A 23,625-nucleotide genomic window follows, 5' to 3' on the forward strand; every position below is an offset into this window, starting at 1 on the left:
TGTGGATATGGGTACATGTACATATATTTCCGCTGAGATGCATTAAAGGATAGTTTGTTTAGAACCATGGATTCAGGTTTTTTATGTCAGTTGGTTTGGTTAAGACTTTCTTTAAGATTACTCTTAATAATCTTTTTTCTTTCTAAAGATACATAGATTGGCCTTAGTCTTTCAAATAAAACCTTTACAAGTTGAAGCACAGGTCATCACTTGTGAAATACTGTACTCTTTTTTTTCATTGTATGGCTTGTAAAATTCTTAGTTTCAAACGCATTATCACAGGCGGCACAATTACGACATGGAAAAAATCCAGTATATTTGTCCAGTACACCGAGATCTCTCGAACATTTCAATGAGTCAGCCTTGAAAAAACACTGTCTGTGTTCATTTCTGTGTATATGACATTGTCTATACACAATACCTGTCATGTAAGCCGATTGGTATCAAACCGATCACAATTAATGTCTCCGTGTTTTCAGTCAGATTGATAGTTTTAATCAATCATCGAAAAAGCAGCAGTGCTTTGTAACTGTAGTTCGTCATGCTGACCTTTTGGTAAGATACCCACTCAGAACATGTCCGCTTCCTCCAGCCCCCTAAGGAACACTGGAGGGGTCAAAAGCGAACACTCTCACTCTTACTCATGGATAGCGAGTCCAAACACTTTATAAACGCATTTCGCTGGCAAATCACTATAGAAATGATCCCGGAAAGTATTGTTTTATGGGCAAGTGGCCGACCGTCTCCCTCCAACTCTGAGTGGCACCGGTAGCTGTGCCGCTGACAAATAAACAGGAGCTTTCATATAATGCAATTGCTGTTGCCCAGTGAGGTGTTACAACAACATTTCAAACTCATTCCAGACTGCAGGCGGTTAAAAGCTAAATTGGGTTCAAGTTTCTCGTATGATTTAAAAAGTAGGAGCCAGTTGCCTCATTTGCATTGTCGGCCTTCCTCCTTTGCACTGTGAAGTCTATCAAATTTGTGCTTAAAATCTGAATACGATTCCATTTGAATCGTATATATTTGGTTTCCATTTTAGCTCTATGCATACACACTGTTCTGTTGAGACTCCCAGGGTGTTATCTAATAAAACACCATAATCGGTTAGCACGTTCGGCTGTTAATCGAAATTTTGGTGTTTCAAGCCCACGCAGAGATGATGCTTTTTGCATTTCTTTATCGCATTAGAAAATGGCACTATAATACGTTTTTATTTCCTCCAATTACACTGAAGAAAAAATGTGCTGTTTTTTTAATTCAAAAAATTAATTAAGAAAAAATAGCCCTAGTCGTGCTGTTTGCAAAAACCCGGGATCGAAGCAGGGACCGTTACAGTCTAACGCTCTCCCAACTGAGCTATTTCAGCTTGACGCGATTTTGCTATCGAGACAGCATTCTTTTCGTCAATCGCCTTTTTGTCAAGCCAGTAAACCTGCATGTAATGAGAAACGTTCAACAGTTCGGAAACACCACAATAGAATCCAATGCCTTTGCAAATGTGTTTCCAAACTGTTAGATTTTCTCCCAAATGCGGTTTCTCAAAAAATGGTTTTGCCTACTTTTTATTATTATTATTACTTTTTCCAGAGTAAGACCAAAAGGCAAACATCCAGGAAATAGTTAAACACTGCTAAAGCGCTTGAACTGTCTCAACAAACGTTTAGCTCTAAAACGTGTACATTAAAAGTCTATTAACATCTTTAACACAATCATCTGTGTTCCAATAGCGGTTAATCCACATGGTGATCAATAAAGTGAATGCTGGCTTTGTTCACATATTCGCAAGACGTTTTCACGATTCACGCATATTCTGAACAAGCACACTAGAATATGGTAATGAAAGGACAGGAAAATAACTGCTTTATTGGCTCTGGTCTTGTATCGTCACCTTGATTACTCTCCATAAGAAAGTGGCATTACAAAAACCTAATTATGTAAGGTTCCCAATGCGCAAATACGCAGCATAATTAAACTTCTTCACAATCTTAAATCTTCCCACATGAATGTCAAATACGTACTGACAAGTACGGCCCTTTCCCAATTTAACACTCTGCTGTGTTTGAACACCAACGATGGCTTGGATATGATGTATTAAACCACGATACTATTGTTCCCACTTTCTTTATTACTACCAAATGTGCTTTTCGTGTCAGCCCTTGTGGCCTAATGGATAAGGCACTTGCTTTCTAAGCCATGGATTGTGGTTTCGAGTCCCATCTGGGGTGTGATTTTGTTATAGGAGGCTGTGTGGTCCAGTGGTTAAAGATAAATGGCTTTTAACCAGGAGGTCCCCCTGGTACAAATCCCACCTCAGCCACTGACTCATTGTGTGACCCTGAGCAAGTCACTTAACCTCCTTGTGCTCCGTTTTTTGGGTGAGATGTAAATGTAAGTGACTCTACAGCTGATGCATAGTTCACACACCCTAGTCTCTGTAAGTCGCCACGGATAAAGGGTCTGCTAAATAAATAATAATAAAATGAACATAATTATGGTAAGTTTTATTGGCATGTGATATTTTGTAGATCTTGTTATCTGCTTAGTCCGCTCACGCTAGCCAGAACGTTCTCGAGTGCTCTGGCAGCAGCCATGAAGCAAGTCAGTTTTTCAGTTGAAATAAATAACTACTTTGTTTTTGTGGATGGGGGTGGTTTGAAAAGATCAGTTAAATAGCTACGTATTTTGAAATAAAGATGTATTCATTATTATGAACGTTAACAGAAAGTATATTGTATTTACTTTTCCCACGTGTGCTTGCCTTGTACAAATCTGACAGTTTCAACAAAGGCATTTGACTTGGGTTCATTAGTTAGCCTATACTGCCATCTACAGCATTACTGCGGGAGCCGTTTACTTCTTTTGGATATTTTCACAACTAACCGTGCGAGCACGTAGTCGTGGCCGAGTGGTTAAGGCGATGGACTTGAAATCCATTGGGGTTTCCCCGCGCAGGTTCAAATCCTGCCGACTACGTAAGCTTTGTTTTTAATTGATTGTATGTGTTCATTGTTAATACATGTTTAAAGCTCAGGAAGTCTGAAATATTACTGGTTGTACTTCATATCGCTTCGGTTCATTTTGTTAAAGAATGTTCATTTTGGCACCATTACAAATGCTGTGGTTTCTTTAAAGAAGAAAAGCCGTGGCCCGTACGGGGATCGAACCCGCGACCTTGGCGTTATTAGCACCACGCTCTAACCAACTGAGCTAACCGGCCACACACTGAAAACTTGATACTAGAACCCGAGGAAAATAAGTCCTGCGGACATTATGATTGTTCTACCAAGATGTTCTCATGTTAAACAACAATAACACATTCAAAGTATTGGAAAGGCATAATTAGAGGCCTCGTCATAAGGAGGCAGTTTAACAGTGTGAAGGATGTGGTGAGGTGCAGGCTTGCGGTGACTTTCTCTCATTTAACGACCTTGTGATTTGAATACTAACAAGAAAAACAAATCAAATTACCAAGCATTCGGTGGACGTTTTAAGAATAAACAAACAGATTTGTCAGAAGTGGGATTCGAACCCATGCCTCCAGAGAGACTGCGACCTGAACGCAGCGCCTTAGACCGCTCAGCCATCCTGACTTACACCGACGACTTTGCACAACACTGCAGTACACTGCTGAACCTCCAATGTCTGACGCTACAGTAAATGACCTGGTGTGTGCTTGAACTTATTCTTTATCTGTTTATATTAAGGAGGGCGACCTGTTTCGTCGCATTTTATATGGGATCACAAGGACACTCCTCTTACAGAAAGAAAATATACATCAAACAGAGTGATCGCTTCACGGTTAGAAACAAATCAGAACAGTCTGTTAGCAAATTAACTTCATGAAAAAACCACACAGGCATTACATAAATGTTACAGATATCTTTCATAGACAAAAAGGTTGTAACATAATTGAGTACATTTGTAAACAATCCGCCAGTAGCAGACATTATCTCAAAGCGCTATCATTTATTTTCAGCTCTTATGAAAGACAAGTATGCTTGCACATTATATCACAGATAACATGATAATCCTAGCTCTTCATTTAATCCCTCGGGTTGTACCGTATGGAAATAGAAATCCATTTGGATTCACATTGTAATAGTTTTTGATCGAGATTATCACCTCCTCAAGCTTGAAATATTTTTTGTATGCCACGGTATTTAAGATCTGAAACGGAATGTTTGGCATCTATAAAATGTCTAGCTAGTGGTGAGTGGATATCTTTTCTCCTAATTGAACTTTTATGATCGCTCATTAATGTGCAATCGTAACTGTCTAGTACTTTTACCAACATGCTGTAAATGGCAAGGACAAGAAATCAAATAAATGACATGAGTTTGTGACACCGACCACATATAATGGGGTAAGAAACTCCCATCTGCAACTTAATTGTTTGCAGTTAGTCTGGCAGGACACCTTAATCCAAAATGTAATTATCTCAAAGTGGTCACATACTTGTTCAATTAAGAATTATAAAAAAGTGGGTATACACCTTTCCCTTTGTGCATCTGTGCAATTTTGTCTATCATGGCTTCAGATTCTACCACACTCTCGCCCATTGCTGTTACTGACACTGGTTGTTCAGACCCTGTTGCTTTTACTGACATAAATGCACCTGTGGTGACTAGGAGGGATCAAACAGATCATTTAGCTTCTTCTCTTAGTCTCTTATATCTGAGTGAGCCAGAGAGTGAAGATGAAGGAGACTTGGTTAATAGTGTACAGGAGTTGGAACAAGTGAAACAGGATATACAAGCCATAAATGACCGTATAAGGAATGTAGAGCAGGATGTACATCAAGCTCAAACGAGTAGCTTTAATCGGGAGGAGATATTCAGAGAGCAGGTGCGAACACGTTTTGGGCAAACTGAAGAATTTGTAGTACAGCCTGTGTTAAAATTGGAAAAGGCTATTATTGATTCTTTAGGCAAGCGAGATAAAGCTTGGGAGCATAAACTTAACAAATTAGCCAGAAAGGCTAGTATCCCTTTATTGTCTTCGGTTCCAGCTGTGAACCAGGCTGAGAAGCATTACCTAGTGAAGGAAGAGGGTCAAAGTTGCCTATTAGAATTAATTTTCCAGAATTTGGTACAGATGAACAAACATCTGACGCAATGATATATGTGGAGCTGTGTGAGGAGTTTTTAGCCTTGCGCCCTATGTCTGACCCTGGATTGATGGCTACCTTGTCGTCTGTTCTGAAAGGATCAACAAAAAGTTGGTGGATTGCGGAACGCCACAATTTACATTCATGGTATGCTTTTAAAATCTCTTTTTTTAGGCTTTTTTTACCCTCCGATTTCCAAACCGAAATAGAAGATCGACTGAGGAACAGAGTGCAGTCCCCCCAGGAGTGCATTTGAGATTCTGCCGATGACTATCGTGCCTTGTGCATTAAGTGGAGACCTGAAGATTGAAGAAGCAGACGTGGTGCACCGAATCCTCAATAATGCCAATCCCAAACTTGCTAGTGGGCTGCGTGGGGCAATTAAGTCTGTGTCTGAGCTCGTGCAGGTGGGCACGATGATTGAGAGAGACTGGGCTAATCAAAAGGAATATTGGGCGAAGGTGAATAACAAGAACCTTCCATAGTCACGCCCACAAAAGAAGCCAAAGAAACTGGCAGAGGTGAGTGTTATCCACAGCAGGCCTAAAAAAACGTTTAATGAAACCTGGCCTGGATGTTTTATCACTTTTAGCAGTGCAGATAGAAGCAAGAGGGGTTTGCGGACAAGCTTTACTGGACACAGGTAGCACATACTCTCTAATCTGCTGCAAGCTATGGAAGGGGCTTTGCCGTCCAGAAGAAGAACTGACACCTTGTGCGGAGCAGCAGTTTTCCTTGGCAAATGGAACCTCTCACACAGCAATGGGTAAAGCTCACGTTACTTTCAGCTTTCATGACACGTTCTGGTCAATTCCTGTTTTCATCCTGGCAGATAAAGACCTGGCGTTTCCTATCGTCCTCGGGCTGGATTTTCTCGACAAGACCAAGACAAGAATTGACGTGGCAAATAGAAAGTATGGAGTTTGGAATGGAGGGAGATATATCTTTCATCTCTTCCTGGAAAAGACAGCATGGGAACAGGCATGGCGTCCCAGAGACTTGTTGCCCAGAATCTGTTTGCATTATGCGCTTCCACCTCAGAGCCCAAAAACTATCACGGCGCACATTAGCACTATTATCACAGAACCATCAGGTGCGTTGAGTGATTTATTGTCGTTGTTATGACCTGACCTTGTGGGAGTGATGAGGCAGTGGACACGGGTGTGTTCAAACCAGTTGGGAAGAACCAATGTTACAAAGCATGTAATACATACCATTGATGAAGTTCCTGTGCGTTCACGTGCCTATAGAGTCTCTCCACAGAAGCGAGCCATCATTGAGCATTATCTGCACCAGATGAAAGAGGATGGGGTTATTGAACCTTCGACTTCCGCCTGGGCTTCTCCTGTTGTGCTGGTGCCTAAGGCAGATGGATCTTGGCGTTTTTGTGTGGATTATCGGCGGATTAACGTAAAAACACATTTTGATGCATACCCCATGCCCCTGATACATGATATCCTCTAGTCTTTTAACCCTTTGCAGTCCATTTATTAAGTGTGCGTCAGGTGCGTCAGGTCCAATTTATTTTCACACGTGCAGTTAATTTTAGACGTGCTGTTTAAAAGTATTTTTTTCCACAGTCAAACAGGTTTAAAAGGCCCTGCATATCAACAAAGCACTCACTAGGCATCTCCAGCCCCTCCCCACCCTTTCGTTCGCTATCGCTTTCACATATGCTAAGAAATAAATAATAATAATAATAATAGTCGTACATCCCGATCAATCATCTCCTGATCACTCGTTTTATCACCAAACTCCTCAATAATGCAATCCAAGTCATTATTTTATTACTATAACATCTCAAAAAGCTCGGCAAATGTCCGTGATAGTCTCTGTGCACTGCTACAGTAACAGCCAGCTTGTTTCCTTATGACCGCCCATATGGGATGCTAGGGGCAAGTATGACTATTAAAGATACGCCTTTTTTTTATTGGCTTGTCTCGGATCCTGTTGCTCCCACTCGGCTATTGAATGGTTTTCTTGGCTTTTTCCGGAGAAAAAACGACTAGAAAGCTGTTTTTTGCGTTTTTTGATGTCGGACAGGGTCCGACAATGGACCGGATAGTTATAATTGCAATGTCGGACCAGATCTGACATAGGACCACAAAGGGTTAAAGGAGCTAGTGTTTTCAGTTCTCTTGACCTACAGTCAGGGTACTGGCAAGTGACGATGGCTGAGGATAGCAAGAAGAAGACTGCCTTTACCAGCCCTTTTGGATTGTTTCAATTCCACGTTATGCCTTTTGGATTGAAGAACGCCTCTGCCACGTTTCAGCGGCTAATGGAACAGGTCCTCGGTGAATTAAAGGGAGTATCTTGTTTTGTTTATATTGATGATACTAATGTGTATTCAAGGACGGAGGAGCAGCACTTAAGGGACCTTGGAGAGGTTTTTAAGAGATTACACCAAGCTCACCTTTCTTTAAATTTAAAGAAGTGTCATTTGTTTAATCACACTTTGACTTTTTTAGGTCATGTGGTTTCGGGAGATGGCATTTCTGCAGATCCAAAAAAATTAGATGCCATTCAGTCTTACCCTGAGCCCACAAACCTGAAGGAGGTCCAGCGGTTTTGGGAGTTGACCGGATGGTACCATAAATTCATTCCAGGTTTTGCTGACATCGCAGTACCCTTAAATAACCCGAAGAAGAAGGACATGCTGTGGAATTGGACTACAGAGTGTCATGAGAGCTGGATGAAACTCAAAGCAGCACTACAGTCTCCACCCATCCTCACGCATCCTGATCTTTCTAAACCTTTTAAGGTCTACACAGATGTCAGTGATGTGGGGTTGGGCGCAGTGATGGCTCAGAACTTTGATGATGGAGAGCATGTTATTGCCTTCTCATCCCGAATCCTCAGTAGTGCTGAAAAGAACTATTCCATTTCAGAGAAGGAGTGTTTGGCAATCGTTTGGGCTGTGGAGAAATGGTGTTATTTCTTGGAAGGAATACAATTATTATTATTATTTATTTCTTAGCAGATCCCTTATCCAGGGCGACTTACAATCGTAAGCAAATACATTTCAAGTGTTACAGTACAAGTAATACAATATGAGCAAGATAAATGCAATGACTTTGGTTCAAGCAAGTACAAGTGTGACAAAATACAATTCAATAATACAGCAGATAACAGTGACAGTGATAGTTACGTCAAGATATGATTAAATACAAAATACTACAAATTAAACACTTGGCAGATTACAGTATTCTGAAGTACAGGATTAAATGCAGTAAAATAGGGGGCAGATAAGAGCAAATAAAGCGCATTTATGGGAGGATGATAGTGTCCCAGAGGAAAAACAGAGGAGTTCTACAGGTGCTGTCTGAAGAGGTGAGTCTTAAGGAGGCGCCGGAATGTGTTCAGGGACTGGGTGGTCCTGACATCTGTAGGTAGGTCATTCCACCACTGCGGAGTGAGGGTGGAGAAGGAGCGGGCTCTGGAGGCAGGGGAGCGTAGAGGAGGTAGAGCCAGTCCTCTAGTGCAGGAGGAGCGGAGAGGTCGAGTGGGGGTGTAGGGAGAGATGAGGGTCTGGAGGTAGCTGGGTGCAGTCTGGTCAATTTGAAGTTGTAACCGACCATGCAGCTCTAGCCTGGGCCTTCAATTGTCCAAAGACATCCTCCCGGCTCACTAGATGGACACTCAGACTTCAACAATTTGACTTCACTGTGCTGTATCGAAAAGGAAGTCTCAATACCGTTCCTGATGCTTTATCGAAGGTTCCAGTATCTGGTCCATCCAATATTGCAGTCTACTCCAGCAATTCACAGAGCTTCAGCTTGGATTTGCCTGTTTTGTTTGACGAAATTGCGGCCTCTCAGTCAAGGGATAAGAACATCCAGGAGATCCTCGGTTCATTAACATCTTCCAACACCACCACCAAACCTGACCGCATCACCTATGTGGAACACCAGGGAGTTGTATATAGGCGGGTACCAATCAAAGGCGATGCATTCAAGTTTCAGCTTGTGGTCCCCTGAGTTAACATCAACTTTCTTACAATACTTCCACAACAATCCACTAGGGGGACATCTGGGCAGGCTAAAGACACTTCTCAGAATGCTGGAGGTGGCCTGGTGGCCAGAGATTCGCAAGGAAACTTGGAGACATACTAAGGAATGCCAGACCTGTCAGCAGTATAAGGCATCGAACACAAAACCTGCAGGAATTTTACAATCCACCACTGTTCCCGAACAGAGAGAAATGCTTAGAATCGACCTGATGGGCCCATTTCCCCGCAGTAAGAGCGGTAACACCATACTTGTGGTAGTTGTTGATTATTACTCAAAATGGGTTGAGTTTTTTTCCATTATGAGATGGCAAGACTCCCCGGATTATTAACATCCTGATTAGGGACATCTTTACTCGATGGGGCACACCACGCTATTTGGTGTCTGACAGAGGGAGCCAGTTCACCAGTCAACTCCTGAAAGGTATCTGTAAGACCTGGGGAGTTGTGAACAAGCTCACTACAGCATACCACCTGCAAATCAACCTCAAAGAACTTATAAACCGCTCGGTGAAGACAATGATCACCTCTTATGTGGGGAATAACCATGAAGAAAGGGATAAGTGGATTTACTGATTCCGATTCGCCATCAATTCTGCTCGCCAGGAATCCACAGGATTTAGTCCCACTTAATGGGCATTGGGGAGAAGATTAAAAGGGCCATTGGATCGGCTTTGTAATGTAGCTCCCCAGCAAGAGTCGTTAAGACAAAACTTACTTGAAAGGCAACAGCTGTTAGTTCATTAGGTGGTTAGTAATGTAGATAAGGCTCAGACTAGGCAGGCCAATTATTACAACTCCAAACGTAAATATGTAACATTTGAGGAGGGTGATTTGGTCTGGGTTAGGTCACACCCTTTATCTGAAGCTGCTTCTAAGTTTTCAGCTAAGCTTGCACCCAAATGGACTGGTCCATTTACAGTAATGAAGCGACTTGGACCGGTTAATTATCAAGTGCAGTTTGGTGATCACAAGTGTGACACCTTAAATGTAGTTAACTTAAAACCCTACTTTGGTTTTAAACCCAGTTGTGCCTCTTGTTTGGGGGGGGGGGAAATATGTGACACCGACCACATATAATGCAGTAAGAAACTCCCCATCTGCAACTTAATTGATTGCAGTTAGTCTGGCCAGACACCTTAATCCGAAATGTAATTATCTCAAATTGGTCACAAACTTGTTCAATTAAGAATTATAAAAAAGTGGGTATACAACCTTAAGAGGGGTAGTATAAAAGCACAGGTCTATCTATCAAGGTGGGTGGTTTTTTTTTCTACTTTTTGACCTCCTGCTGCCTCTGCACCTGTGCTCCTGATTGAATTTTCTAAGAAGCCTATGTACTCTGTAATTGCTGGATAAAGCGACATGTGGATACAAAATTATGCCATTAGCAGGAAATGATCTGAAAGCTAAAAGAGGATTCGCATCATCAAAGTGGTGAGACCATTCCTTTTTACCAATTTTCATTGCTGGATTTGTTTACTTTGTTGCTTTGCTTCGTTTCATTGTTGGATTTGTTTATTTTGTAACTTTGTTTTGTTGTGTGCATTGGATTATGTTTTTTTGCTTCTTACCTGGAGCTGGACTTATCTCAAGGAGTTTGGGCCCAACAATATATCTATTTATATCTCTCTCTGTCTGTCCTGTGCTTGTTTTTCATAACACATTGTTTTGCTCAATTGAGTGTGTGGATATGGGTACATGTAGATATATTTCCGCTGAGATGCATTAAAGGATAGTTTGTTTAGAACCATGGATTCAGGTTTTTTATGTCAGTTGGTTTGGTTAAGACTTTCTTTAAGATTACTCTTAATAATCTTTTTTCTTTCTAAAGATACATAGATTGGCCTTAGTCTTTCAAATAAAACCTTTACAAGTTGAAGCACAGGTCATCACTTGTGAGATACTGTACTCTTTTTTTTCATTGTATGGCAGACATTATCTCACATTATCTCTAGTTTCAAACGCATTATCAAAGGCGGCACAATTACGACATGGAAAAAATCCAGTATATTTGTCCAGTACACCCAGATCTCTCGAACATTAAAATGAGTCAGCCCTTAAAAAAACACTGTCCGTGTTCATTTCTGTGTATATGACATTGTCTATACACAATACCTGTCATGTAAGCCGATTGGTATCAAACCGATCAAAATTAATGTCTCCGTGTTTTCAGTCAGATTGATAGTTTTAATCAATCATCGAAAAAGCAGCAGTGCTTTGTAACTGTAGTTCGTCATGCGGACCTTTTGGTAAGATACCCACTCAGAACATGTCCGCTTCCTCCAGCCCCCTAAGGAACACTGGAGGGGTCAAAAGCGAACACTCTCACTCTTACTCATGGATAGCGAGTCCAAACACTTTAAAAACGCATTTCGCTAGCAAATCGCTATAGAAATGATCCCTGAAAGTATTGTTTTATGGGCAAGTGGCCGACCGTCTCCCTCCAACTCTGAGTGGCACCGGTAGCTGTGCCGCTGACAAATAAACAGGAGCTTTCATATAATGCAATTGCTGTTGCCCAGTGAGGTGTTACAACAACATTTCAAACTCATTCCAGACTGCAGGCGGTTAAAAGCTTAATTGGGTTCAAGTTTCTCGTATGATTTAAAAAGTAGGAGCCAGTTGCCTCATTTGCATTGTCTGCCTTCCTCCTTTGCACTGTGAAGTCTATCAAATTTGTGCTTAAAATCTGAATACGATTCCCATTTGAATCGTATATATTTGGTTTCCATTTTAGCTCTATGCATACACACTGTTCTGTTGAGCTCCCAGGGTGTTATCAAATAAAACACCATAATCGGATAGCACGATCGGCTGTTAATCGAAATTTTGGTGTTTCAAGCCCACGCAGAGATGATGCTTTTTGCATTTCTTTATCGCATTAGAAAATGGCACTATAATACGTTTTTATTTCCTCCAATTACACTGAAGAAAAAAATGTGCTGTTTTTTTAATTCAAAAAATTAATTAAGAAAAAATAACCTAGTCGTGCTGTTTGCAAAAACCCGGGATCGAAGCAGGGACCGTTACAGTCTAATGCTCTCCCAACTGAGCTATTTCAGCTTGACGCGATTTTGCTATCGAGACAGCATTCTTTTTGTCAATCGCCTTTTTGTCAAGCCATTAAACCTGCATGTAATGAGAAACGTTCAACAGTTTGGAAACACCACAATAGAATCCAATGCCTTTGCAAATGTGTTTCCAAACTGTTAGTTTTTCTCCCAAATGCGGTTTCTCAAAAAATGGTTTTGCCTACTTTTTATTATTATTATTACTTTTTCCAGAGTAAGACCAAAAGGCAAACATCCAGGAAATAGTTAAACACTGCTACAGCGCTTGAACTGTCTCAACAAACGTTTAGCTCTAAAACGTGTACATTAAAAGTCTATTAACATCTTTAACACAATCATCGGTGTTCCAATAGCGGTTAATCCACATGGTGATCAATAAAGTGAATGCTGGCTTTGTTCACATATTCGCAAGACGTTTTCACGATTCACGCATATTCTGAACAAGCACACTAGAATATGGTAATGAAAGGACACGAAAATAACTGCTTTATTGTCTCTGGTCTTGTATCGTCACCTTGATTATTGTCCGTAAGAAAGTGGCATTAATCAAAAACCTAATTATGTAAGGTTCCCATTGCGCAAATACGCAGCATATTTAAACTTCTTCACAATCTTAAATCTTCCCACATGAATGTCAAATACGTACTGACAAGTACTGCCCTTTCCCAATGTAATACTCTGCTGTGTTTGAACACCAACGATGGCTTGGATATGATGTATTAAACCACGATACTATTGTTCCCACTTTCTTTATTACTAGCAAATGTGATTTTTTTTGTCAGCCCTTGTGCCCTAATGGATAAGGCACTGGCTTTCTAAGCCATGGATTGTGGTTTCGAGTCCCATCTGGGGTGTGATTTTGTTATAGGAGGCTGTGTGGTCCAGTGGTTAAAGATAAAGGGCTTGTAACCAGGAGGTCCCCCGGTACAAATCCCACCTCAGCCACTGACTCATTGTGTGACACTGTGCAAGTCACTTAACCTCCTTGTCCTCCGTTTTTCGGGTGAGATGTAAATGTAGGTGACTCTACAGCTGATGCATAGTTCACACACCCTAGTCTCTGTAAGTCGCCACGGATAAAGGCGTCTGCTAAATAAATAATAATAAAATGAACATAATTATAGTAAGTTTTATTGGCATGTGATATTTTGTAGATCTTGTTATCTGCTTAGTCACCTCACGCTAGCCAGAACGTGCTCGAGTGCTCTGGCAGCAGCCATGAAGCAAGTCAGTTTTTCAGCTGAAATAAATATCTACTTTGTTTTTGTGGATGGGTGTTTTGAAAAGATCAGTTAAATAGCTACGTATTTTGAAATAAAGATGTATTCATTATTATGAACGTTAACAGAAAGTATATTGTATTATTATTTCCCACGTGTGCTTGACTTGTACAAATCTGATAGAGTTTCAACAAAGGCATTTGACTTGGGTTCATTATTTAGCCTATACTGCCATCTACAGCATTACTGCGGGTGTCGTTTGCTTCTTTTGACAATAATACGGCTGTTTTCACGGAAAACCGTGAGAGCATGTAGCCGTGGCTGAGTGGTTAATGAACAAACAGAGCTGTCAGAAATGGAATTCGAACCCACGCTTCCAGGGTAACTGTGATCTGAACGCAGTGCCATATCTCGCTCAACCATCCTGAATTACACACGTCTTTTTACAACATTGCAGTACACTGCTGAACCTCCGATGTCTGACGCTGCAGTAAATCAACTCGTGTGTGTGTGTACTTATTCTTTTTCTGTTTATATGAAGGAGGGCGACCTGTTTTGTCGCATTCTATATGGGATTGTAGCAGCCACACCCAGTGACACCCAGTGAGAGTCCTAATACCGACACTACTAAAAATTAATTAAAAAGGTTTGGAATAGGAATGACAACAGAATGACAAAGGCAGAATAACAATTCACAAAGCTTTATTACAATGATCCATGATTCACATAAATCAGTTCAAATAACTAACAATAAAATGTATTAAAGTTGTACTAAAAACAAGGAGGGGAAATTGAATAAAGCCAGCCAATTGCCATATTTTAAAAGCATGGGGTATTAGACCAACATATAGCAGCGATTACACTTCTCTTTAAGAGTGCTAGGTGATTGGAAACAGCTCTTCCCAGCAAGGGTTCAACAACAAAAGCCAGATTGTTAATACACACAAGTTTTAACAGTATTAGGGAACGTTAGCTGCAACATTACAGGATTAACTATATTAGAGCAATTCAACAACAATACAAGTTTAGTTAAGATAATTAGCAGCAACGTTCAGGTTTAGCAGCGGTGTAGCATAAGTAAACAGAAGCAAAAGGTGTGGGGACATTTACCTGCTGCTGGAACACTTTTAATCTAACAAAACAAAATTGATGAGACCGGGATTTAACCACACGTCTCAGAGCTTTATTCAAGAGACTAGCTCTCGAATTATCCAACACTTTACTTTTGGAATATACTCACACGGCTGTAAAACCGCAGACACAGAAACAGTGCGTCTCCAGAACACTGATCTACAGCAGCAGCACACCGAATCTCAGGTCCCACGCACCTGTCGGTACTTCCTCTCTCACCCCGCCTCATAGAAAGAAACTTTCTCACGTCAGCCCGGCTAGCTCAGTCAGTAGAGCATGAGACTCTTAATCTCAGGGTCGTGGGTTCGCGCCCCACGTTGGGCGTCCTTTTTAAATACAAATTGTAGATGTTTCTTCGAGGCAATTGAACAATGTCTGATTCTGTTCACATTGTATAAAGTATTGCAACACAATTACTTATTGGTCATTGTCATATAGCAATTGCTATTGTAAAATGTGTGCATCATTTAAAGCTATACCGATATTGAAATAAAGAATCTTACTTTCGTGGGTTGGCTTCAATCTGTTTCTTTTTTTACACTTGTCATTACATCATTCATGGAGCAAGTTAGTATGTGCGTAATAAACCCAATCGGCCCTTGATACAATAGACAACCCTAGTCTGTGCTGAAATGAAATAATGCGGTTTTCTACTATAGCAAACGCAGCTTGTCGGAATGGCCGAGTGGTCTAAGGCGCCAGACTCAAGGACGCTGTCTTTCCAAAGAATTGTGTGTTCTGGTCTCCGAATGGAGGCGTGGGTTCAAATCCCACTTCTGACAGTTCACTTTTACTTATTTTTAAAATGAATAAATCTGTTCATTTTACTATAAAAGATTGTTTCAAGGAAATCAACAGCTGATACCAAACTCTTGTCAGCACTCAATACCATTTTAATTTCCATTTTAAATCGGACTAAAATAGCGTTCCTAACACAGTTTGCATTTTTGTTGTAAACACGCTACTTGTCGATGTCACTGAAAAATATTTTGTGTAGAAACATGTTATTTAACTAAAGATTGTTTTAATATTTCAAATAACATATTACTTTGAAAAACATCTCCAATTGCCACTGGATCGTGGTCTCAGGCTGGGATGTGGACCATTGAGAACAGTATAAACAATCTATTAGTGGAAGTAGCTTACATGAGAAATGCCCTCGTTTAACATGCTAGGATGATCGACTTCGGTATTCTCCAACTGCTGTTTACATTTTCTAACACGTTATGAGAACGAATACAAAGGTTGACAGCTTCCTTGTAAGTGGGGGTAAGCACAAGTTATTTTCAGATGTAATGTCTATTTTAAACTCAATCTAGTCCTGCGTAGTGCAAAAGACATTGCTATATTTTTATATTAGTCAAGCCCTTTTTAAAGTGTTCTTAAATTGTTTTAACATTAGCAATGATCAATTTAAATGTGGTTATTGATTTAAACAACTGAACAATTGTGGGCTTGATGGTTTATTTTTTCTACGTTTCTACCGGAATGAAATACGCACTCAAAATGTGTCCCCTTCCTTCAACAACCGCCGACTGAAGATTGAAGTGGTCATTACTTGCAGCGAGTAGGTTCCCGATAACAACACTCATTGTCAGCTCGGTGCTGAGAAGAAAACACTGCCACTCCTCCTGATGGATACCGAGACCAATCCCTTCAAAACGTGTTTCATTCTAGAAATTATCCTTGCAAATATAGTCTTAACTTGTATTAGCAGACCGTCGCCCCCAACTGGCAAGCTCTACTTCATATGAAACAATGACTGGGCAACAACGAGGTGTTACATTAACAATACAAACTAACTCGAGACAGCCAAGCCGTTAAAGCATACCTTAAGTTTGTCGCGTGATACAAAAGCAAGTATTGGCATTTTTGCATTGTCTGCCTCGTCAAACAAGCTCGAGCCACAGCACACAGCGCTGCTGCATCGGGACACAGATTGTGGATTTATAAGCGACTGAATAAACGAGCTGAGACTACTTTTTAAAGAAATTGAAAACATACCTCTAGTCGAAATATTTGCTATTTAGTTAATTCAATTATTTTTTTAATTTGCAATCACAGACTACATTGCCAAAATAAAAATAAAAAACAACTGACAATCTGATTTGCTCGTATCAAGCTGCAATGAAGCCTATGAGAATCGCTGGCGTCATTAAAGGGGAATTAGCTCAAATGGTAGAGCGCTCGCTTAGCATGCGAGAAGTAGCGGGATCGATGCCCGCATTCTCCAAATAATTTTAAAGTATCTGCGTATTTTGTCCCAGCGCATTATGGAGTTAAATACAAAGTGTGACAATTCTTTGTAACAGAGACGCCCACCCTGCATGTGTATTTTAATGCACAGTCTGCTAATTTGTAATAATCCCCGGACTGAAAAAACTGCAGCGCGTGATATTTTGTAGGTCTTCTTATCTCCTATGTCCGCTAACGCTAGGCACAACGTGCCCGAGTGCTGTAGCAGCAGCCATGAAGCAAGTTAGTTTTTCAGTAGAAATAAAGTTTTTGTGTATGGGTGTTTTGAGAAGATCAGTTAAATAGTTACGTATTTTGAAATAAGGATGGATTCATTATTATGAACGTTGGCAGAAAGGATATTGTATTATTATTTCCCATGTGTGCTTGACTTGTACAAATCTGATAGAGTTTCAACAAAGGCATTTGACTTGGGTTCATTATTTAGCCTATACTGCCATCTACAGCATTACTGCGGGTGTCGTTTGCTTCTTTTGACAATAATACGGCTTTTTTCACGGAAAACCGTGAGAGCATGTAGCCGTGGCCGAGTGGTTAATGAACAAACAGAGCTGTCAGAAATGGAATTTGAACCCACGCTTCCAGGGTAACTGTGATCTGAACGCAGCGCCATAGCTCGCTCAACCATCCTGAATTACACACGTCTTTTTACAACATTGCAGTACACTGCTGAACCTCCGATGTCTGACGCTGCAGTAAATCAACTCGTCTGTGTGTGTACTTATTCTTTTTCTGTTTATATGAAGGAGGGCGACCTGTTTTGTCGCATTCTATATGGGATTGTAGCAGCCACACCCAGTGACACCAAGTGAGAGTCCAAATACCGACACTACTAAAAATTAATTAAAAGGTTTGGAATAGGAATGACAACAGAATGACAAAGGCAGAATAACAATTCACAAAGCTTTATTACAATGATCCATGATTCACATAAATCAGTTCAAATAACTAACAATAAAATGTATTAAAGTTGTACTAAAAACAAGGAGGGGAAATTGAATAAAGCCAGCCAATAGCCACATTTTAAAAGCATGGGGTATTAGACCAACATATAGCAGCGATTACACTTCTCTTTAAGAGTGCTAGGTGATTGGAAACAGCTCTTCGCAGCAAGGGTACAACAACAAAAGCCAGATTGTTAATACACACAAGTTTTAACAGTATTAGGGAACGTTAGCTGCAACATTACAGGTTTAACTATATTAGAGCAATTCAACAACAATACAAGTTTAGTTAAGATAATTAGCAGCATCGTTCAGGTTTAGCAGCGGTGTAGCATAAGTAAATAGAACCAAAAGGTGTGGGGACATTTACCTGCTGCTGGAACACTTTTAATCTAACAAAACAAAATTGATGAGACCGGGATTTAACCACACGTCTCAGAGCTTTATTCAACAGACTAGCTCTCGAATTATTCAACACTTTACTTTTGGAATATACTCACACGGCTGTAACACCGCAGACACAGAAACAGCGCGTCTCCAGAACACTCATCTACAGCAGCAGCACACCGAATCTCAGGTCCCACGCACCTGTCGGTACTTCCTCTCTCACCCCGCCTCAAAGAAAGAAACTTTCTCCCGTCAGCCCGGCTAGCTCAGTCGGTAGAGCATGAGACTCTTAATCTCAGGGTCGTGGGTTCGAGCCCCACGTTGGGCGTCCTTTTTAAATACAAATTGTAGTTGTTTCTTCGAGGCAACAGAGCAATGTCTGATTCGGTTCACATTGTATAAAGTATTGCAACACAATTACTTATTGGTCATTGTCATATAGCAATTGCTATTGTAAAATGCGTGCATCCTTTAAAGCTATACCGATATTGAAATAAAGAATCTTACTTTCGTGGGTTGGCTTCAATCTGTTTCTTTTTTTACACTTGTCATTACATCATTCATGGAGCAAGTTAGTATGTGCGTAATAAACCCAATCGGGCCTTGATACAATAGACAACCCTAGTCTGTGCTGAAATGAAATAATGCGGTTTTCTACTAAAGCAAACGCAGCTTGTCAGAATGGCCGAGTGGTCTAAGGCGCCAGACTCAAGGACGCTGTTTTTCCAAAGAATTGTGTGTTCTGGTCTCCGAATGGAGGCGTGGGTTCAAATCCCACTTCTGACAGTTCTCTTTTACTTATTTTTTTAATGAATCAATTTGTTCATTTTACTATAAAAGATTGCTTCAAGGAAATCAACAGCTGATACCAAACTCTTGTCAGCACTCAATACCATTTTAATTTCCATTTTAAATTGGACTAAAATAGCGTTCCTAACACAGATTGCATTATTGTTGTAAACTGGCTGCTTGTCGAAGTCACTGAAAAATATTTTGTGTAGAAACATGTGTTATTTAACTAAAGATTGTTTTAATATTTCAAATAACATATTACTTTGAAAATCATCTCCGACTGCCACTGGATCGTGGTCTCAGGCTGGGATGCGGACCATTGAGAACCGTATAAACGATCTATTAGTGGAAGTAGTTTACATGAGAAATGCCCTCGTTTAACACGCTAGGATGATCGACTTAGGTATTCTCCAACTGCTGTTTACATTTTCTAACAAGTTATGAGGACGAATACAAAGGTTGACAGCTTCCTTGTAAGTGGGGGTAAGCACAAGTTATTTTCAGATGTAATGTTTTTATTTAAGCTCAATATTGTCCTGCGTAGTGCAAATTAAATTACTATATTTTTATATTAGTCAAGCCGTATTTAAAGTGTTCTTAAATTGCTTTAGCATTAGCAATGACCAATTTGAAATTTGCTTATTGATTTTAACAAGTGAGCAATTTATGTGTTTCTTACCCGTTAAGTGCCATTGTCCTAATCTGAGACTACTTTGTCATTTTTGGCGCATTTTTAACTGGCATGTTATTTGAATTTTCTTTTAACTCTATTGTTATGATAATTTACTCTAATTTTGTTAACCGTAACAGTTAAGTCTAGATGTAAGGTATCAGATTAAATAAACAAAGCTTGTGTTCAGATATTTTTTTTTGTTTTAATAAATGTATTGGTCCTCTATGGGTAGAGTCAGGTAAACTGCATACCTGCCGTTTCAACACCTTAACAATTACAAAATACACACACAAAATTGAAAAGTAATAACACAAAGTCTTGCCTTCAGTTAATATTTTAGAAAATCTATTTTGCTACAGAAGACAATGTCTCTCTGGGGTTGGCCTGTCATTAGATTGCCGATGTAAGATCCCTGGTCCCATCGTAGAAGCAGGATAGTTTATTCACAAATAAATACATACACGTTTGTTTATGTTTCTTTTGTTGGTAAATTAACCCAATACATTATTGCATTCTGCCACATAATTAGACGATCAAAGCCCATTTGTGCCAGTGCGCATTCAAAGGAGACGCGCTGAGAGAATCCTAGTTAAATACTAGTTTTACTGATTTAAACTAGTTGTTTAATGTTTTCTTTACTTTTAAAGCTGAGAATCAAACACACTTGCGACAACTTCATAGCCCTGCTGGCTACGAACACATATCGAGTCGGCTGTTTCCTATAACCCTGGTGATACCGAGTGTTTTCCAAGTATCAGCATCGGCATTACCATGCGTTTGGCATGCTTGCTGTGCACTCTAGCATTGCATAACAAGCATGTAGTATGCCTGGACTTCTTGGCGCAACGGTACCGTGTTCAAATCACATCGAGGTCAAAGCCTTCTTTGTTTCTATTCCGCACTATTTTGTTTTTTAACGTGTTTGGATTTGAATGTTTCCGTGCATTTATTTAAACAATTTAGCCTACACAACATATCGATTGTATAGCGATCAAACAGAGATTTATTGTATTGTGATTCTTTTTTATGTTTTATTTGATACTGCACAATAAATTAAAGTGACTCCCAAATTAATGTTGGCCAGTCTTCAATGACATAGTTGGATAATAAAGTCATATTAACACTTCATTGCATGTTATATTGAAAACAGCTCTACAAAAACTAGTTTTGAAGAAACTTAAAGTACAGCAAGTAATTATTGATGCCTTAAAGCTTAACAGACCTGTACAAATGAACAAAGAAAACATAAAAAGGGGCACATAGTCGGCAGGATGTGAACATGAGCGGGGAAACTGCAACATCTTTTAAGTCCATCACCTTAACTTCTTGGCCAAAACTACTTTGTGTAAAGTACCAAGTTCTATAAACATATCACAGACCAAGAACAAATACACACAGTTTGTTTTTAATAAAACATTGACGAAACCACAATCCCTGGTTTAGGAGGCTAGTGCCTTATCCTTTAGGTGACTGCGGCACTTTCATATGGATAGTAGTCAGCGTGACAAAATACAACCAGAGGGAAAAAAGCAGTGGTTTCCCTGTCATTCCATTGCCATATTACATTGTGCATGTTGAGAATATGCGGGAATCCTGAAAACAGCATTGTAATATGTGAACAAATTAATATCCAAATTTAATTAACGCATGGATTAAACGCTATTGAGTGTTACGGTTGTTAATTAACTTGCAAAGCAAACGTTTTAGAGCTCAATTTTTAAGAGAGTTCAAGAGCTGACATATGCAGGAGCTGGCAATATTGACGTATTCCCAAGGGCTTTATCTTTTGGTCTTTCTGGGAACAATTTAAAAAGAAAAGAAAGCAATGTCATTTGTAAAGAAACGAATTTGATAGAAAACCTAACGTTTTCAAGGTCAGTTGTCAATTTAAATGTGTCCAGTAATGTGCACATTTCCCTGATTTCGAATATAATACGAAGTCTTGCCTTCAGTTAATATTTTAGAAAAACTGCTTTGCAAACAGAAGAAAAACACGCTAGCAGAGGATGGTTTCGATCCATCGACCTCTGGGTTATGGGCCCAGCACGCTTCCGCTGCGCCACTCTGCTGCTGTTGCAGCATAACTCAATTACCAAGCAGCAGAAAAAAAAAAAACTGAACTCATCGTTTTAACCAGCCACACGGCAGTGGCCGGGCCAAACCATGGAAACGTCGTAAATCAGAGATGATCCGTTTTCTTTTCTCCCAAATACGTTATGCAAAGTATGCAACTTTTCTGCCCACTTTGATCACAGGCAGTTTTATTCCCCAGTTTCGGCGGCCAATTACAATATTCTGTCTCTCGAAAGCATCTTAAATCGTGGAAAGCGCTCTTTGTTTAAAATTACACAGAAGACTTCTTTTGTTCGACCAGGCTTACAATTACATATTTTCTTGTTTTCAAATAGATTTTTTGAAGCGCATATGGGGCGCTATAGAAAATATATATGATTAATTGATTGAATGTTGGCCTGCGTTTGGTCTGGCAGGGTTAATTCTTAAAAAGACAACGCCGAAGGGTCTGATAAATGATTGCAATTATTTGAGATGCTGCATGTAGACAATAATGTAGGAGCACCACCACAGTTCCGACAAGGTTCCATAGTGTAGTGGTTATCACGTCTGCTTTACACGCAGAAGGCCCTGGGTTCGATCCCCAGTGGAACCACTGCAGTTTGTTTTTAAATGATATCAATCCCTGGTCAAGACAAAGTCTCTCTGGGGTTGGCCTGTCATTAGATTGCCGATGTAAGATCCCTGGTCCCATCGTAGAAGCAGGATAGTTTATTCACAAATAAATACATACACGTTTGTTTACGTTTCTTTTGTTGGTAAATTAACCCAATACATTATTGCATTCTGCCACGTAATTAGACGATCAAAGCCCATTTGTGCCAGTGCGCATTCAAAGGAGACGCGCTGAGAGAATCCTAGTTAAATACTAGTTTTACTGATTTAAACTAGTTGTTTAATGTTTTCTTTACTTTTAAAGCTGAGAATCAAACACACTTGCGACAACTTCATAGCCCTGCTGGCTACGAACACATATCGAGTCGGCTGTTTCCTATAACCCTGGTGATACCGAGTGTTTTCCAAGTATCAGCATCGGCATTACCATGTGTTTGGCATGCTTGCTGTGCACTCTAGCATTGCATAACAAGCATGTAGTATGCCGGGACTTCGTGGCGCAACGGTAGCGTGTTCAAATCACATCGAGGTCAAAGCCTTCTTTGTTTCTATTCCGCACTATTTTGTTTTTTAACGTGTTTGGATTTGAATGTTTCTGTGCATTTATTTAAACAATTTAGCCTACACAACATATCGATTGTATAGCGATCAAACAGAGATTTATTGTATTGTGATTCTTTTTTATGTTTCATTTGATACTGCACAATAAATTAAAGTGACTCCCAAATTAATGTTGGCCAGTCTACAATGACATAGTTGGGTAATAAAGTCATATTAATGTAACCCACTATTACAATGAGTCACATTGAGAATTAAGTTCAGGGAAAATATATGTGAATTCTGGAGATCTCTCTCTAATGCTGCGTATACCCTTCTTAAGAAAATGTACTTTACGTTATACAGTTGCCTTAATATATTTATACCAGGTTACTTTATTATAAAGAATCACTCAGCAACAACAAATATACTTTATGAAAAGAAAATGTTTATAAAAGTAATATATATGTAGCAATTAAAATTGTTACAATATTGTTCACAGTAAAAAAAAAAACATTGGAAATAAAAATATAGAATAAAACAAAATGTTTCTATCAGTTGTGCACAACGACTAAAGTACCTCCGGAGGACTTAAATATAAAAAAAAAACAAGTCCTTCTGCTGAACTGTACAGTCCCGCTGCAATATTACAAGCCGTCTCGGTAGATGCAATGGATCAAGTCCTCCACTCTTCGTAATCTCCGGTCTCCACGAACTATTAATAAAATATAATAGCAATGCAGGACAGTGAAGATACAGCATATAGAAATTTCAGATGTATTCCTAGGACGGTAGCTCTAGCAC

At 39.8% G+C, this 23,625-nt stretch overlaps 8 non-coding genes and 2 pseudogenes across 8 annotated transcripts; 5 read left to right on the forward strand and 5 right to left on the reverse strand.

The window, feature by feature from the left end:
• Window positions 1-563: 563 nt before the first annotated feature.
• On the reverse strand, window positions 564-723 carry LOC131727570 (small nucleolar RNA U3; annotated as a pseudogene).
• A 2,171-nt stretch (window positions 724-2,894) lies between these two features.
• On the forward strand, window positions 2,895-2,976 carry trnas-uga (transfer RNA serine (anticodon UGA)). Its single transcript has one exon. It is a non-coding gene; the product is annotated as a tRNA-Ser (tRNA).
• A 170-nt stretch (window positions 2,977-3,146) lies between these two features.
• On the reverse strand, window positions 3,147-3,220 carry trnai-aau (transfer RNA isoleucine (anticodon AAU)). Its single transcript has one exon. It is a non-coding gene; the product is annotated as a tRNA-Ile (tRNA).
• A 291-nt stretch (window positions 3,221-3,511) lies between these two features.
• Window positions 3,512-3,593, reverse strand: trnal-cag (transfer RNA leucine (anticodon CAG)). The gene has a single exon. It is a non-coding gene; the product is annotated as a tRNA-Leu (tRNA).
• A 7,786-nt stretch (window positions 3,594-11,379) lies between these two features.
• Window positions 11,380-11,539, reverse strand: LOC117395697 (small nucleolar RNA U3; annotated as a pseudogene).
• Window positions 11,540-15,215: 3,676 nt separating this feature from the next.
• On the forward strand, window positions 15,216-15,326 carry trnal-caa (transfer RNA leucine (anticodon CAA)). Its single transcript has 2 exons — window positions 15,216-15,253; window positions 15,281-15,326. It is a non-coding gene; the product is annotated as a tRNA-Leu (tRNA).
• A 714-nt stretch (window positions 15,327-16,040) lies between these two features.
• Window positions 16,041-16,246, reverse strand: LOC131727577 (small nucleolar RNA U3). Its single transcript, XR_009322206.1, has one exon. It is a non-coding gene; the product is annotated as a small nucleolar RNA U3 (small nucleolar RNA).
• Window positions 16,247-18,386: 2,140 nt separating this feature from the next.
• trnak-cuu (transfer RNA lysine (anticodon CUU)) lies at window positions 18,387-18,459 on the forward strand. Its single transcript has one exon. It is a non-coding gene; the product is annotated as a tRNA-Lys (tRNA).
• A 347-nt stretch (window positions 18,460-18,806) lies between these two features.
• trnal-caa (transfer RNA leucine (anticodon CAA)) lies at window positions 18,807-18,917 on the forward strand. Its single transcript has 2 exons — window positions 18,807-18,844; window positions 18,872-18,917. It is a non-coding gene; the product is annotated as a tRNA-Leu (tRNA).
• A 3,274-nt stretch (window positions 18,918-22,191) lies between these two features.
• On the forward strand, window positions 22,192-22,264 carry trnav-uac (transfer RNA valine (anticodon UAC)). The gene has a single exon. It is a non-coding gene; the product is annotated as a tRNA-Val (tRNA).
• The last annotated feature ends 1,361 nt before the right edge of the window (window positions 22,265-23,625 follow it).

This window comes from Acipenser ruthenus, unplaced genomic scaffold (genome assembly GCF_902713425.1).
Source record: "Acipenser ruthenus unplaced genomic scaffold, fAciRut3.2 maternal haplotype, whole genome shotgun sequence".
Classification (NCBI taxonomy): domain Eukaryota; kingdom Metazoa; phylum Chordata; class Actinopteri; order Acipenseriformes; family Acipenseridae; genus Acipenser; species Acipenser ruthenus.